We start from the raw sequence: 18,454 nt of genomic DNA, 5'->3' as shown, positions 1-18,454 counted from the left end.
TCCTGTCTTATGCTTTTCTTAGCCTAAGGTTTATCTCCTCCATGGGATTTTCACATAGTAGATTCATAACATCATGATTATTTTGTGTCCTTTGCTAAAGGTCAGGAAGCACCTACTCGACCTTTTAATGGTCAATACAGAGCTCTCTGCTAGGATGCTCCAGGGTGACTGGGTGGTATTTACAAGCCATGGGGAGTTAAGATGAGGTTATGTCTCCTCCGCTTGGCAGCCTGATCTCTAGCACATTTTGCTTTTGTTGCAGAGGTCATAGAAACTCTCAAAGTGAATCTTGGACAAGTGATACGTTTAGGAAATACCAGTTATGTAATAACCTGAGAATTCAAATAACTTCTTAAAAGTGGTGACAGCGCTAATCCATCTAAAAGTAAAAAGGAGTCCCGGCAATAGCAATGGGAAGACTGAGTGAGGGAAGGAAGAAATCATCCTGGGCCCTCACTCACCATTTTCCGGAGTAGAGGTGTCCCTAGCAGAAGAATCATAGCAGGAAGGGAAGGCCAATTTGCCTCCAGCAGTGGATAATGGAAGACCCAAAGGCTAAATAGGAAAAACCAACACTGATTCAAAGATGGTGACTGGAGTGTGAGAAAAGACAGGGAGTTAAGTTGTATGGCAATTAACAAAGGGTAGGACGAGTTGCCCTGGTCACAACTGTAAGCTTGGGAGAAGATGGGGAAGGGCAAGAAGGGCAAACTCAAGCTTTTACACTGAACTATGTATTCAAAGGCATTCATTATAGTTTCTTAAAGAAAGATAAACGTATTCTTTCTCTATACCAAATCAACCCTAAGTAACGAAGAGAGGAAGGATATGCCCCACTTGCTGTGGTATGCGAGACAGTAACAGAGGTGGCTGTGACATCGCTATGGGCCTTTAAAGCCCAGTAAAGCAGATACATTCAGACTCTGGTAATGCGCAAACAGGGAGAAACATTTTTTTCATGTCAGTTTAGAAGACAGTATTTAAAATGCTGGAGTTAAAAAAAATCTTAGAAATCACTGGTCTACCTTTCCCAGTTTTCTAAAAAGTAGAGTTAAGCTAAAGAAGAAATGTCTTGTTTCCATAAAACTACTTACCAGAAGAACTTTTACAGTACTCATGATTTCTGCCCTGTTCTTTTAGGAAACTTATGGCCACTGAGTAAGGAAAAAACATCTCAGTGTTTGCCACATTTACTTTTTTTTTTCTTTTTAAGAATTATTTATTTATTTGAAAGAGTTACACAGAGAGAGGAGAGGCACAGAGAGAGAGAGAGAGAGAGAGAGAGGTCTTCCATCCACTGGTTCACTCCTCAACTGGCCGCAACGGCTGGAGGTGCTCCGATCCCAAGCCAGGAGCCTCTTCCAAGTCTCCCGCACGGGTGCAGGGGCCCAAGGACTTGGGCCATCTTCTACTGCTTTCCCAGGCCATAGCAGAGAGCTGGATCAGAAGTGGAGCAGCTGAGTCTTGAACCAGCACAACCAGGGCCGAATCCTTGGGCTCCTGCACCCATGTGGGAAGACCCAGAGGAAGCTCCTGGCTTCGGACAGGTGCATCTCTGGCCATTGCGGCCAAATGGGGAGTGAACAGCAGATGGAAGACCTCTCTCTGCCTTTCCTTCTCTCCTTGTGTAACTCTGACTTTCAAATAAATAAATCTTTAACAAAAAAAGATTAGCAGAAGTTTTTTATGATTAAAACTTGAATGGCATGTACAATGATAACCAGATACCTAAAGAATTATTGGCCAAGAAAAAAAAGTGAGTGAAGCATAGAAAAGGGGGAAAGGTAACAAAAAGACTTGAAACACTAACTCAACCTTCTGGGACTTTGGCAATATAGAAAAAATACAACTTGATCAAGTCACTGCAGCTTGCAAACAGTCCTCTGTGGGTCACTCTTTCTCCATCCCACATGAAGGGAAAAAGAAATCAGTAAAAGTCGTGCACATGTTTGTGTCTCTGTCTTTATAAGTAAGGAACAATCAATAATGTTCATTAATCATAAGAGACATTACATTATTATGAAATGGTTTTCTGAAAGAAAAAAATTTAGTGAGCAAACACAGCTAACTACTTTAGCATACAAAGTCTTAACTGGAGTTGAGAAAAGGTACAAGCAACAACTAGAAAAATGAAAGGAATAAAGAAGATGTTGCAAATAAATGTACTAAAAATGGAGGTCATTGGGGTCATTAATAAGACTGGGGTACAGGAAACTTAGAAAATGATCTCTATTTTCAAACTTCTGTCCGGATATAGTAATATTCACATAGAAGATGACTTACAAATACATGGTAGATATGTTAAGCAGAAATCCAGTAATTTTTAAGAATTATAGCAGATAAAAGAGAGAAAACACTTACATGATTAGGGGAGTATAAAATGTAACAAGTTCTTTGGAAAGCCATTTGGCAGTAACTTGTGGAGGTTGAAGTTGTTTGGGAGTAGCCAGAATAGTCATAAAAAGAAAGTAAACAGTGGCATTTTCATGTAATGAAATGTATAAATACAATCATAAATGAATTACAAATATAAGCATACTGATTCTCACAAACACAGGGCTGTGCAGGAAAAATAAGTGTTGCAGAAGAAAACATACACTTTATGTAAAATTCAAAACAAGCAAAACCTAGTGTAGGATGTACATAACTAAGTAGAAAAATATGAAAGTAATAAACTCAGCATGGAGGAATTCAGGAGTATGGAGAAAGGGTAGAGAGAGGTATAATGGAATCAGAGGTAAAGAGCAGAGCAGGAGAGAGAGAGAGAGAGAGAGAGAGACTTTTTATCTGCTGTTTCACTTTCAAATGCCCATTATAGCTGGACTGGATCAGGTGGAAGTCAGAAGACCAGAATGCCATGCAGTCTCCCCATGGGTGGCAGAGGCCCAAGCTCTTAAGCCATCTTCTCTGCCTCCCAGGATATATAGGCAGGAAGCTGGACTAGAAGCAGAATAGATGGGACAAGAACCAGGTACTCCAAAATGGGATGAGTGCATCTCAAGCAGCAGCTAATCGCCCTGTACCAAAACCACTGCCCCTACTTCTAAGAAACTCCCAGAAATAACTCTGTATTTAACTAGTTTAAAGGTAATTTTAAGCATGCGCAAGTAACAAGTATCCAGCAGGTTCTCAGGACTTCATAAAATTATTTTATTTCACATAGCTCTTCACAGTAAATATGCTCATTAGTTTAAATACAAGGAAACTAGAATCATTGTTGTTAAGTAGATTTCCAATGTTACACAGGTAGCAGATCTGGGATTCAAACCACATCCAACTCTGATATTCAACTCTAAAAACCATGATGCATCTATGAATCAGATTAACATATGAGAACAAAAATAAACTTTCAACACAAAAATAAAACAGACTTGTTATACTAAAGCTTGCTATTTTAATTCATTCTAGCATTTAAAATGCACTCCTGCATCATGTTCTAATAGTCTGTAGTAATTTTATGTCATAGTACTTCTTTATTGCTTCATAATCATAATTTACCCTTAAACTCTGTAAATTCTAAAGCTGGCAGTACATACCACTTATGTTTATGGAAAGTCTCAACTTGGCTGTACTACCTTTCATAACTTGAGTTTCTCTACGACTGGGAGCTTAAGGAAAGTTAGCTGTTGGTAGGCTCATTTTCTCACTCTCATTTTACTACCCTCACATCAGGCATTCACTCATAATAAGCAAGTGAACAGACCTGCCAACGCCCCACAGAAATGACTGGCTTCCACTCTCTCTCGTCATCTCTCTTCCCACCATACTTCAAAACCTAATTTTGAACCCATGCAAGAAACCTAACTGATGCCACCTTTCTCTACTTCATTAACCTGGGCTCCTTGAGCAGACACACAACACAATTCATTTATACGATTATTTGTCAGCTTTTTAATTTGTTGTTGTTATTTTCATTGGTGTGTCCAACAAGCCAAAATCATTGAGAAGAGATTACAATTTGTTTCTTCTAAGCTGTTTCCTGATTCATTCTTCTTCCCCTGAAGTACCACTAACTCTGTGAATAGCAGTCACTTAATAAATGCTGATTGACTTACTACAGTGGAACAATTCGCCTCTGGTATTTCTCAATATCCCAGTGACTCCTCCACATCTACAACATGCTGGAGATGATACCAGGTACTGCTAGAGGCTTGGGGTCTTCCTGAGGGTTCCTGGGATAAGAAAAACACAGAAAGAGACCAGAGACAGTCAGGAGAAACACAGAGAGGGGAAACATGGAAATAAACCAAGGATAGACTTAAAGAGTTGAGACAAAGCAAGAGTCAGGAATTACAGAAAAATTAAGCAGCCAGCATAGCTAAGAGACAGGGAGGAAGCTGGAAATCAGGACTTGGGTTTTGGTTTTGAAGCTACACTTTCTGGTACCAATTATTCATATAAAAGGTACCCTCCTTTTACCAGATTATGATATAATCAGCCATTCCAAAGTTATTGCTGAGTTTTTAATGAGCTTCATCCACTAAAAATAAACTTTATAAGGTTTCATTCTACACACACACACACACACACACAGGCATACACAGTCCTCTGAACAATTCAGTGGTAAATAATGACATACTGTTTCCAATTTTCAAAAAGATGTCCAAGGAGGAAGCATTTGGCTTCACAGTTGAGACGCCTGCATTCCACATAAGAGTATCTAAGCTCAACTCTGTGTTTTGGCTCCTGACTCCAGATTCCTATTAAATATAGACTTTGGGAGGCAGTGGTGATGGTTCAAGTAATTGGGTTCCCAAAATTCACACATAAGACCTGAAGACTGCTCCCAACTTTGGCCCCAGACCAGCTGTTGTGGGCATTCGGGGAGTGGACTAGCACACGGGTTTGTGCTTGCTTGCTTGCTCTCTCTCGCTCTCTCTCTCTCTGCCTCTCCAATTTAACAAAGTAAATAAATAATAGAAAATAAAAGTCAAAGAAGTCATGTGATTTCCTCAAGGTCAAAACAGGTTAATAATAAAGTCTCAAACTGGATGTCAAAATCCAGTGCTTTTTATGATATCCCACGTTTTTTCATATTAGAAATGGATATTATAATTTTTACAAAATAAAATTCAAATTATACAGAATTTAGGATAAAATGTTTCTGATGGGACAATGAACTACTCAGGTTAATCACTACAGTATTTTAAAATGTGTCAGAAAAAATGTATCAGAATGAAAACATATCAGGAGACAGAAAATTTAGAACACAAATTAAATGAATAGTCAATTGACAAAATTTTAACCTTCAAAAAAGAAAGTAAGGGGCTGGCGCTGTGGCATAGCAGGTAAAGCCGCTGCCTGCAGTGCCAGCATCCAATATGGGTGCTGGTTCGAGTCTCGGCTGCTCCATTTCCGATCCGGCTTTCTGCTGTGGCCTGGGAAAGCAGTAGAAGATGGCCCAAGTCTTTAGGCCCCTGCACCCAAATGGGAGACCTGGAAGAAACTCCTGGCTCCTGGCTTCGGATCGGCACAGCTCCAGCCATTGCGGCAATTGAGGAATGAACCAGTGGATGGAAGACTTCTCTCTCTCTCTCTCTCTCCCTCTCTCTCAATCTGACTTTCGGATAAATAAATCTTAAAAAAAAAGAAGAAGGTAAATGGGGTGGGTATTTCACACAGAGGTTAATACACCATTTGGGATACTCACATCCCTTCTGGATGCAGGCCCTGGCTCTGGTCCCTATTCCAGTTTCCTGCTAGTGTGCAGCCTGGGAGGCAGCAGGTGATGACTTAGGAACGGGGGACCATACCACCCATGTGGGAGACCTGGACTACGTTCTAGGCTCCTGGTTTTCACATGGCCTAGCCTTGGCTGTCGTGGGAATCTGGGGAGTGAGCTAGCACATGGGAGATTCCTGTCTGTGTGTCTCCTTCTCTGCCTTTCAAATAAATGAATGGTTAAAAATAAATAAATAAATAAATAAATAAAAGGAAAAAGAAGCTAATGTTAGCTCACTTGCTTTTAAAATTTTGCAATTTCAGAATCTTGATGAGTTAACACAATATAGTTAACAGAATGATGAAAAAAATGATCCATATTTCAATGAACTCTTTCCTAGAGTACAGTACTAATAAAGTCTGATCTCAAAGTAACTTATTTTCTCATAAAGTCTTAGCTAAAGTTTATATTACAATCCAATTTCAAGGTACTCCAAAGAGTAGAAATCATTTAACGCCTCACTCTTTGTAAGCATTAGCATTTTCTCTTGAGGGATACTTATATTCTTCTAAATAATCAAGCCATTTTGGAAGCAATTAATGTAATTTGCCAGAAAAGCTCCTTTGATAATGAGTGTAAAGCATGTTACTGAATTTCACAGCAAGACAAGACCACAGAATATGACGAAATCTCTATTCAACTGTGCATCAAGAAATTTTCCATCAAGCTCAGCAATTTTTAAATCAGAAATTTTCAAATAAGGACTGAAGTACAGTACTGCTCTGCCCTCTAGTGACTGGCCAGGTTTTGCTAACTACTTGCTTTTTTTAAGCTATCCTTAGGATTTTTTTTAAAATTACACGATGGCTGTTATTTCATTATTTGAGTAATGAACAAAGAATACTGGTCAACTTTTATGATATGTTTTATGTGCAGGAAAGATACTTCAGAGTTCAATAATTTCTTTTCATTGTGATAATCCACCTAAGTATTGAAAACCAGAAAAAAATTAATATATTTATGCCAAACTTTACATTTTGATGCAATTTATTTGGAAAGGTCAAGGAATCCCACCCAATTTCCTTTTTTAAAACTTAATAAATATTGTACTCCATAAATCCCAAATTGATCAATTTTACTATTCTGGAATCTGAGATATCAGGATAGGTAGTTCTACCAATATCACACATAGTTCAATAATTTCTCCTAATTAGAATAGGGCAAAAATGCTTAATACAAATTATACTGAACATAGTTTACTCATAATTGTTCAAGTACCACTTTAGGATTTTCCTAAACCTCAGTATCATCATTAGCAAATTCATCACTTCATCAATATATGTGGAAACATAATCAAGGCTGTCAATTAAGTCAGGGTTATTATATGGAAATCCGCCCTAGTACTCTCCGAATTTCTCCTGCCATAAGCCTTTTGCAAGGAACTGAAGTATTTCTAGAATATTTTCACTTATACTAAATCCAGTCTATCACTTCTTGGCCTACACACTTAAGCTAAAAGTGAACATTCCGTGTGTGCACATCAGTGTAAATGGACAGGCAAACATGCGAGGATAACCTACAAGGATTACGGTGGTATGGTTAGGAGCACAAACACCGCAGCCAGATTACCTGGGTTTAAATTTCAGCTCTATCACTTATTGACAGTGTAACTGTGGGTGGAGTACTTCACCTCCCTCTGCTTCAACTTCCTCACTTACAAATGGGACTGAAAAGAGGCAGCTACATATAGAAATGTTCTATATCTTCACAGATGTTTGCTTTACACAGGGGTATGCATTTCAGAAACTCAGAGGATGTACTTTTAATATTTGTGCATTTCATTGTGTGATGATTTTACATGAAAAGAAAAAACTTGTACCTAAATATTGAATGCTAGTTGATAATATGCATGCTGAAGCATGAGTTGAGAGACAGACACATTATAGATATGTAATAAAATCATATAGTGAAATGCAAATAGCCAAACTGAGGTGTTGTGTATATTATAAGTGTCCTAATAAAATGCTGAGGAGAAAATACACTACCTCTCATCAGGTGGAGAAGATTAACTATTTATAACCTTATTAAATATATAGAACAGTATGAAATACAAACAACAGTGTCTGACCATCAACAATGGCATAAGGCAGTATATTTATCTATGCAAATGAAACATACTGATCTACTTTCTTCTTAAAATGGCAGAAAAGGGGGAAAACATAGTGAGGCCATGAGCTGGGGTGAATAGTTAGCATCAAAGGTGTATTAGCTCACATTTCAAATATAGTATAAAACCACACAGGTAAAGAACACAGTCTTTGGAAGTCAAAAGGAGCTGGACTTGAATCAGGCTCTGTATTTAGTAAAGAAATGCAGATAATTTATTTAAATGGTCTGAGCATCAAGTATAGAAGGAGAATCATGGTACCCATATCTAAGGGCTATTGTAAAGATTAGGGGAAAATATATATGCATTCACACAAATATAGAAACATAGAAATTAGCATTTACAATAAAATCATTGCAATCATTTCACTATCAAAGGTGAGTCTTATGTATCCTTCCCACCATTTTCTGCAGGTGGACACATAAGTTCCTGCATATCTGGTTCTTAATCTAAAAACTGCATGTGCAGGTAGACCAACTACTCCTAAAAGTATTCTAAAGGATCACTATTAAAAGATTAGGCTTTATTTAAAGGACTACTACATTTAATGCAAAACCAGAGTTGGAAACAACCAGGAATTCATAATTCATCCCACTGCAGTGACAATTATAATAAATATAAGTGCTATGGGTGGCTGAGCTATTTAAGAGGAATATTTGCTGATGACATTTTAAAGAAATTTACTTCAGTGCACTTGAGGAAATGATATTAACATCTGGATAAACTTTGACTTGAAATAGTCTAAGGTAACATACTTAAAGAATATGAAAGCTACACATAAAGAAGATGAGTTCTTTGCTCCCACGGAGTGAATTTTTACATCATTATAGATTTCTCCAGGAAGACAGTGACTCAACATACAGTCTCAATTAGAAGGAGGATCAAGAACTTGGCAGTGAAAGATGGAATATTGGAAACATTATACAACATAGCTTCTGCCTTTAATGCTCTATTAAAAAAAAAAAAACTCCTTTTTCTAAAGGTATACTCACCACTGGGTCACTAATCCAGAGATATTTCCAAGGCATCTGAATATCTCTCAATTTTTCAACATTGCTGATCTTGAAACCTTTCAAAGCACTATACTCTATTACTTTCCTCACCACAGAATTGTTTTTCTTTTCTTCAAATTTGTATCAACAAAGAATAGGTAGATATTTTCAGAAGGTCTGACCTTAGGGATATTACCTATTTTTGCCAATTTTTGAAGCTTCAACTTCATCTCTTTTAAGCTATGCCTATAATTCAACCTGAATCTCTACCAAAGTCAAATTGGTAACTATAGACCAAACACAATCATGTGAACATCTTCTCTGCTTAAAGTCCAATCCAAACTTCAACCCCCATCCACCCATCCTATATTCCTCTCTCTTACACACACACACACACACACACACACACGTGTTACTATTATTTCTTTACTTTGGATGGCAGTATTAGCACTCTTACGAACTACCACACTGAAATTAGAAATCTATTTGGACTTACGTTTCAACACCCTCCATCCCTTCTTTTCCTCTCACTATCCATCCCTCCACCTCTCCAAATGAGTTCAGTTCTACTGCCAAGTTATGTAGACTAGTAATTTTTTAAAGACTTTATTTGAAAACCAAAGTGAGAGATAGAGAAGGAGGGAGAAACACACAAAGAGAGATCCTTCATCCACTGACTCACTCCCTAAGTGGCCACAACAGACTAAAGCCAGGAACTAGGAACTCCACTCAGGTCTACCATACATTTAGGCAGAGGCCCAAGTATTTGGGCCATCTTCCTCTATTCTCCGAGACACATTAGCTAGGAGCTGATTTGGAAGAAGGGGAGTCAAAATTCAACCTGGCACTCTGATACGGGATGCCAATTTAGCCAGCTATGCTATAACACCTGCCCTTTAGATTAGCAGCTTTTAAACTGGTACAGGTGACAAATCCTGGAATTCATTCTTTGAGAAACACTGTAAAAGCTAAATTTATAATCACTAAACACAGACACACACACAGATGCAAAATCAATGGCAGGCATCAAGTGTTTCAGAAAATTCATGAGAACATCCTTAAACCTGAATATCCACTAATTTTCACCCTGCAAATTGGGAAAGATTTGATTTGATGAGTTGAATACCTCAGTCCAAAATATTTCAGGATACATGTAGGGTATGAACTTAATGACCTTCATAGCAGTACCATTTTAAACTGTTGATACTCTACAAGAAGAATGGATTTCTTCTCGCCTAAGGTAACGTCAAACCAGTCTTCCAAAGGCTTACTTGTTTTCCCTTACAACCTATCCCATTTTTATCATCAGCTCAAAATTGTTCTTTGGTTCATCTGCCTTTAGGAGGAAAACAGTAAACTGACCCTGACACTGAAGACCCTCTTAGACCTGCCTTTGCACCAGTTTCTGATTTTAACTTTTTATACATCCCAACCAGCAAAAGGAGCCCATTCACCTTCCAGATTTCTCCTCTAATTCTCCTTTGTGTAGTGTTCCTTGATATCCATAAGTAGGATACTTAACTATCTTCCTCAGAACTCTTATTAGTGAAATATTGTTTTAGGTTTAGCCTCAGGCCTACCTAACTCCATTGCCCATGCCTCTGATAGATCATCGTACAGCTCACAAGCAAAAACAGAATGTGACCCATTCAAACCAGTCTTCTATAAGGAAATGTGTAAGTTTTTGCCTATTCACAGTCATCTCTGGGAAGCAAAGTGAGCATTATGAGGCTGATAATCTAGAGGAAAGAAAAGACATTTATAAGCATCAGAAGTAAAAGTTCTGGCTGGCACCGTGGCTCAATAGGCTAATCCTCCACCTAGCGGCGCAGGCACACCGGGTTCTAGTCCCGGTCGGGGCGCCAGATTCTGTCCCGGTTGCCCCTCTTCCAGGCCAGCTCTCTGCTGTGGCCCAGGAAGGCAGTGGAGGATGGCCCAAGTACTTGGGCCCTGCACCTGCATGGGAGACCAGGAGAAGCACCTGGCTCCTGGCTTTGGATCAGCGCAGTGCGCCCGCCACAGCGCGCCTGCCGTGGCGGCCACTGGAGGGTGAACCAACGGCAAAAGGAAGCCCTTTCTCTCTGTCTCTCTCTCTCACTGTCCACTCTGCCTATCAAAAAAAAAAAAAAAAAAAAAGTAAAAGTTCTAAAATACTTTTTCAGAGTCATATGATAACCATCACTATAAAAATATTCTATTACAATGAAAATAATCACTAAAGAATTCTATGATTTTGATGATTCAGTAAAAACTCATAAAAGGAGACATGACTGGGACACCTTTACAATCAACAAGATTTATTATAACATCCTTATAGAAAGATTTATCTCATATTCTCTAAAAAGTGAAACTCGAAGTGAATATCCTACTTAGGGATATCAAGGAACACTACACAAAGGAGAATTAGAGGAGAAATCTGAAAAAAAAAAAAAGCAGGTTAAAGCCCTGGCCTGAAGCTCTAGCATCCCATATGGGTGCCAGTTAGAGACTCGGCTGCTTCACTTCCTATCCAGCTCTCTGCTATGGCCTGGGAAAGCAGTAGAAGATGGCCCAAGTCCTTGGGCCCCTGCACCTGCGTAGGAGACCCGGAAGAAGCTCCTGGCTCCTGGCTTTGGATTGGCACAGCTCTGGCCATTGCAGCCCTCTGGGGAGTGAACCAGTGGATAGAAGACCTCTCTCTCTTTCTCTGTTTCTTTCTTTCTCTCTCTCTCTCTCTCCCCCCACCCTCCTTCTCTGTGTAACTCTGACTTTCAAATAAATAAATCTTTAAAAAATATGTTTTGCTGCTCATTTAAACTTCTCAAGCCTGCTAACATTTATTGATTATAGTACTAACTGCAAACTTGAAGGCATGGAGTGACATTTAATTTTAAAGACTACTGAATTCATTCTGGGAAAAAGATTTATGTCCATATAGACCAGGAGATGCTTATTAAAATCAAGTTCAATAGAATTAATGATTCCATTAACACAATGAGAATTTATCAAGCAACTTCCATATGCCAGATAATCTTTTCAGATTTTTGGGACATAGTCATAACATAGTCTTGTTATTGTAAACCTAAGTCCAATAGCATTTTGGAGGTTTTATGAAATTATTGCATGTATACACTCTTATTCATACACATTTAAATGTACACATGGAGAATATTTAGTAAGTGTAGAACATGAAACACATTGAAGTTCTGAGACAGAAGTTTTATGAGCAACTTCCCTCCATTAGACCCAATTATTTTCCTGGAGAAACACGCTTCTCTATTATAGAGATCAGAAGGGAAAAGACTCCAATAACAAAGGCACTTAACTTATCCAACACTTTTTAGAGTAGCACTCAATGCATGAAGTCATACCTTAATGTATTTATATACTATCTTTAATCAGTAAATTTCAAAACCAGTAGATTGATTCCTCTTATTGAGAGGAGATACATGGCTGAAATTCATTATACATATAAAGCTTCTGAGTTTGAGTTAGTTCCTGAAGAGCTTTCAGGGATGACTAAAATCAAAAGTAGACAAAAGAAATAAAATATCTTTCAAGGGATGCTTAATGCCAAGTTCAGAGGAATACGGGTTTAATGAAATGAGAATCAGGCAATTAAACATCCACAAAATTATATCACTGATCAATAATTTATCCTGTAATCCATACACACAAAGATGGGCTGATAAATTTTACAAATAAATTAAAACTAGCCTGGGACCCATGTTGTGGCATAATGGGTAAAGCCGCCACCTGTCAGAATCCCATATGAGCACCAGTTTGTGTCCCCACTAACTCCACTTCCAATCCAGCTCCTTGTTAATGCACCTGGGAAAACAGCAGAATATGGCCCATGTCCTTGGGTCCCTACCATCCACATAGGGGACTGGAAAGAAGCTCCTGGCTCCTGGCTTCAGCAGCCCTGGCCATTGTGGCCATCTGGGGAGTAAACCAGCAGATGGAAGATCGATTTCTTTCTCTCTCTCTCTCTCTCTCTCTCTCTTTCAAATAAATATCTTCAAAAAAAAAAAAAAAAAAGTGTTTCGGCTGGCGCCACAGCTCACTTGGCTAATCCTCCGCCTGCGGCACCAGTACCCCAGGGTTCTAGTCCTGGTTGGAGCGCCAGATTCTGTCCTGGTTTGGGCGCCGGATTCTGTCCTGGTTTGGGCGCCGGATTCTGTTCCAGTTGCTCCTCTTCCAGTCCAGCTCTCTGCTGTGGCCCGGGAAGGCAGTGGAGGGTGGCCCAGGAAGGCAGTGGAAAATGGCCCAAGTGCTTGGGCCCTGCACCTGCAAGGGAGACCAGGAGGAAGTACCTGGCTCCCGGTTTCAGATCTGCACAGCACGCCGGCTGTAGTGGCCATTTGGGGGGTGAACCAACGGAAGGAAGACTTTTCTCTCTCTTTCTCACTGTCTAACTCTGCCTGTCCAAAAAAAAAAAAAGTGTTTAAGTCTCAAACGTTTGTTTTCTTCTGCTTACATTTTCTATTTTAGATGTTAAATCACCAGAAATTGAAACTAGCTTATAACAGAGAATACACACTCTACAGATTAAAGGAAGAAAAAAAAAAGTAAGCCTACATCAATACTCAAAAAGTAAATCTACTATCTATTCATAACTAATCCCAAGTACCCATCAACCAACTTACCTAATAGAAAAAATATACTACAGTATGATTGTAATAGAAGGAAGTTATTACACAGATATTCAGTGAATTGCATTTAGACTATTACTGGAGAAATTCAAACAATCTTAGGAGTTGATTTAGGAGCTGATATCAGAGGACAGAAGGAAGGGAAGAAAGAAAGAAAAAAGTGAACAAAGAAGTAGGATAAGTAGGTACATCAGAATTATGGCCCCTTGATTTCTGCTGACTTATTACAAATACACAATCTTTTTTCCTGTCTATTTACCAAAATCTCAAGTATATGAGATTTTCCTGTTTGAAATTCTCAAGTGATTCACAAAGTAAAATACTGCATTAAAAAATATGAATTGGCTTGACAGAGTAAAAAGAAACAGATACAACTCAAAAGAGTAACTTGTCTTATTCATCAACCTAATTTTCAAATATATTTCATTCATAGATAACAAGTACACTTGGAAATCAATTTTTACAATGATTATACCAATAACTTTAACGCTAAAGTTCTTTGAATTGATTCCTTCACTTGCAAGAATTTCATTTTCATGCACAGTGACTTCAAAGTAGAAGTAATTTCAAGTCTCCCACCTCAAAGGTACCAATCTATTTTTAGAGTTCTAGAAGAGTATAATAAAGCAGATTTCTTATCTACAGCTTGAACAACACAAAGTGTTTTTAAGTACTTTCATTTCATTATTTGTTAGAGAGAAATAGCTACCTCTGTTATGGATAGAATTGTGCCCATATTCACATGTAAAGTCCCAACCCCAAATGCGTGAGAAAGGGCCAAGGTCATAAGGGGGGGGCACTAAACCAACAGAAATGATGTGATTATGAGAACAGGAAGAGACACCAGAGCTGGTTCTCTCTGTGCACATATGGAAAGGCCTGTAAGGACACAGCAAGAAGGCAGCTGCACACAAGACAGGAAGAGAGTCTGCCCAGAACCTGAATTTGCCAGCCTCTCAATCAAGACCTTCTAGTGGCCGGTGCTGTGGCTCACTTGGCTAATCCTCTGCCTGCGGCACAGGCACCCTGGGTTCTAGTCCCGGTTGGGGCACCAGATGCTGTCCCGGTTGCTCCTCTTCCAGTCCAGCTCTCTGCAGTGGCCATTGTGGGGGTGAACCAATGGAAAAAAGGAAGACCTTTCTCTCTGTCTCTCTCTCTCTGTCTAACTCTGCCTGTCAAAAAAAATTTTTTTAATAAATAAAATAAAATAAAGACCTTCTAGTTTCCAGAACTGTAAGAAAATAAATGTCTGTTGTTTAAGCCATCCAATTTGCGCTCCTTGTTACAGCAGCCTGAGTTGATTAGTGCAACCTCTAAAGATGAAGAGTTTCCATTTTTCAGGTAATTTAACTCTACCATTAATCAATCTGAATGAGTAACTGATAGTTACAAAGATGGTCCATCTATAAGGAGAAGAACCTGGAATAACTGAATAATTCACCCAAAAACATTTATATATGTGTGTGTTATTTTAAATTAACAAATTAAATTGTCATTTTAGAAAGAGCATAAGGCTTTGGCTCTGAAAACATACTACCATATTGTACTGAATCTAAGTGTTCAAGGGGGAAGATTCATTAGAGAAGCTCTCTGAGGAGTCTAAATTAATGAAATCCTCATTGGAGAATAGTAACATAAAAACCATGAAATAGAAACGTTCATTCCTTTTGAACTCAAACAATATTTGCATACATGGTGAAGAAAATTTCAGTGGTGCCATCACCTTTCTTAGACCTTGCCTCAAGATGACATCAAAAATTGAATTTTTTTTGCAATGTGATGCTGACCTCATTAATAATCAGGGTGGAGACCATATATCTACTCTTAACCATTAATTTGTCTTTGGGATTTCTAAAATCTCAGTGGTAAGAGGTGAATTACTAGATTATAAAGTGGCTAACATTTCTGTAGGATCAATTCTTTTTCTCAGTGGTAGGAGCAGTCACTTTAAATTTTTATTAAAACTGTAGCAGGGAAAATAGGCTTTTGCCTATTTAGGAAAACACTTTTAAAGCCTTGGAATGTGTGTGTGTGTTTACATATAAATAGACAAATACATTTCAGATACATATATACTGCCAGATTCTATTTGACATATTTTATAGCACATCAAGATTCTTGGGCTTTCATCACTGAAAAAAAACTACCACTGAGTACATCTATTTGCCAGGCACTGTATCTGTCACTTGACACAATTATCCCATTAATTCTTACCATTCTACAAAGTAGAGATCATTATCCACATAGGATGATGAGAAAAAAGACATTTCAGAGAGGTCGAATAACTATGTAAATTTTTTCTGTTAAAAATTCCCAGAATTAGGATTTCTCTGGATATAAAACTCATGTTTTGCTATACTGTCTTGCCTTCTAACCTTACGTTATTGATTAAAAAAGAGACAGCTGTCTAACCATGTTCCTTTTCCCCAATCTTAAGGAACTATGAACTATCAAACAAAGCATTGTTTATATACTCTTGGATCACTAACTCATCTTAAGCCACACAGGACTGGTGGCAAGGTTTTTTAATACCGGTGGGATTAATGAAATCAATATTAGCTGAGGAGTTCTATGTGCCTAGCAATTTTCTACAAAACATAAGAGATAACAAGGTAAAGTCACTGTATAGTGAACCTGACCTCAGGTAGAATACCTTAGAAAACTCCTAGGATACAGTCATGAAGCTCCCTACTGTATCTGGATACTTTATCTCTAGGAAGATTGCTTGAAATAGAACTTAAGTAGACAAAGGCATTTGGTTACCACTCTATCCAATAAACTTACTGTAGCACTATTGGAAAAAGTAAAGTACCCATTTCCTCATTGTCTTATTACATCACAAATTAAGTAGTATCTGTCAAGGTTCTACAACCTATTTCACAAAGTTAAAAGATTACTAAGAGCATCATATTTCTCTTCTCTAATTTGGTGCAAATTGAAGAAAGTCCAGTCTATGGTAATTTTCATTCATTTTAAAACGTTTTAATGTTTATTGATTTTCATTTACTTGAAAGGAGAATGACAGACAGAAGAGATCTTCCATCAACTAGTCCATTCTCCAAATGCCCACAATGGTCATGGCTAGGTCAGGCCAAAACCAGAAATCTGGGGGCTGGCGCTGTGGCGCAGTAGGTTAATCCTCCACCTGCAGCGCCGGCATCCCATATGCACGCCAGTTCTAGTCCCAGCTGCTCCTCTTCTGATCCAGCTCTATGCTATGGCCTGGGAAAGCAGTAGAAAATGGTCTAAGTCCTTGGGCCCCTGCACCCGCATGGGAGACCCAGAAGAAGCTCCTGGCTCCTGGCTTCGGATCAGCGTAGTTCCGGCCCTTGAGGCCGTTTGGGGAGAGAACCAACAGAAAGAAGACCTTTCTCTGTCTCTCCCTCTCACTGTCTCTAACTCTCTCAAATAAATAAATAAAATCTTTAAAAAAAAAAAAAAAGACACCTGGAACTACTTATGAATTAGTAATCTAAACCTACCAGTTTCTAGTAGAAACTTTTATAAAACATGAGAAAAAGGTTTAAAGTACAAAACAAAGAAACTCTAGAATTTTATCAATTCCTCATTCCTTAAAACTTGTCACAAAGGTGAATGTTTGGCCTAGTCATTAAGACATCAGATTAAGACATGGCATCCCATACTGGAGTGCCCAGGTTCAATACCCCATTGACTGTGATCCCAAAGTCCTGCTAACGCATACCTTGGAAGACAGAGGTACTGGCTCAAGTAATTGGGTCTCTGCCAATCATGTGGCAGACCTGAATTGAGACACCGTTCCCAGTTTTGATGTGGCCCAACCCCAGCTGCTGTGGGCATTGGAAGAATGAATCAACAAATAGGAGCTCTCTCTAATAATATCTGTCTCTCTGCCTCTCAAATAAATAAATAAAATTGTTAAAAACAAAATAAAATAATCAACAATCCTATTTTTAAAACTTTTCACACATATACTATATAACAACAAAAGGATTCATGGTGAAATAATTTTATCAGCTAAACAGATTTATTTACTGAAGGACTTTCTGTTATTCTTAATACACTATATGCACCCTGCCTCTGAAAAAGCAGCAGGGGGTATTTTGTAAACATTGTAATTATAATATATACACCAGGGCTGGCACTGTGGTACAGCTGGTTCAGCTACCACCTGCGATGCTAGCATCCCATATGAGCACAATTTCTAATCTGAGCTGCTCCACTTCCGATCCAGCTCCCTGCTGGTGCTCCTGGGGAAGCACTGGAAGATAGGAAAAGTACGTGGGCCCCTGCTATCCAGGCTCCTGGCTTCAGTCTGGCCTGGCCTTGTTCATTGTGCCCATTTGGGAAGTGAATCAGCAGATGGAAGATATCTCCCCTCCCCCATCTCTCTGTAACTCTGCCTTTCAAATAAAAATGAAATCTTAAAAAGAAAAATATACACTATCCCTTCCTATCAGCCTTTCCCTACCCTTCCCTACAATGCTACTGCCAAGCAGTACCACAGACTTGGTCATGGAATATAAGAGGTAGTGACAGGTGCCACTTGCAAGCAGCTGTTTCAAGAGTCATGATTCCACCATCACTGTTTTCTCCTTCCTCCACAAGACTTGTGCATCTTAAAAAGGTTGCTTCTTCAGTTTAGTACAGGCATGAAGCGGACATGGAACAGAGATGTTTAATTTATTTATTTGAAAGGCAGAATTACAGAGAGAATGAGGGAGAGACATAGAGAGTGAGGGATCATCCATCCACTGGTTCACTTCCCAAATGGCCACAATGGCCAGGGCTGGATGAGACCAAAGTCAAGAGTCAGGAGCCTCTTCCAGGTCTCCCACGTGGGTGCACTTCCAGGAGCATTAGCAAGGAGCTGGATCAGAAGTGGAGCAGCCAAGTCTAGAACTGGTGCCCATATGGGATGCCAGTGTCATAGGAGGTGGCTTTATCAGCTACACTACAATGCTGGTCCCCAGAATTTGAATTTTTAATAAGTGTTCCTTAAAAGATAGCACAGCAAAAA

At 38.9% G+C, this 18,454-nt stretch overlaps 1 protein-coding gene across 31 annotated transcripts in view; it reads right to left on the bottom strand.

The window, feature by feature from the left end:
- BBX (BBX high mobility group box domain containing) overlaps positions 1-18,454 on the bottom strand; it is a 285,277-nt gene that overhangs the window by 148,324 nt on the left and 118,499 nt on the right. For 12 of the 31 annotated variants that reach the window (XM_089330703.1, XM_051819091.3, XM_051819089.3 and 9 more), the window contains one exon: positions 4,056-4,172. The exons of the other annotated variants lie outside the window; for them this stretch is intronic. The gene's annotated coding sequence lies outside the window, so the exon portion shown is untranslated. The remainder of the gene's footprint in view (positions 1-4,055; positions 4,173-18,454) is intronic. 31 annotated transcript variants of the gene reach the window in all.

The sequence above is a fragment of the Oryctolagus cuniculus genome, chromosome 4 (genome assembly GCF_051225735.1).
Source record: "Oryctolagus cuniculus isolate XC-2025 breed Fujian yellow rabbit chromosome 4, ASM5122573v1, whole genome shotgun sequence".
NCBI lineage: Eukaryota > Metazoa > Chordata > Mammalia > Lagomorpha > Leporidae > Oryctolagus > Oryctolagus cuniculus.
This window is presented reverse-complemented; position numbering and strand designations above follow the sequence as displayed.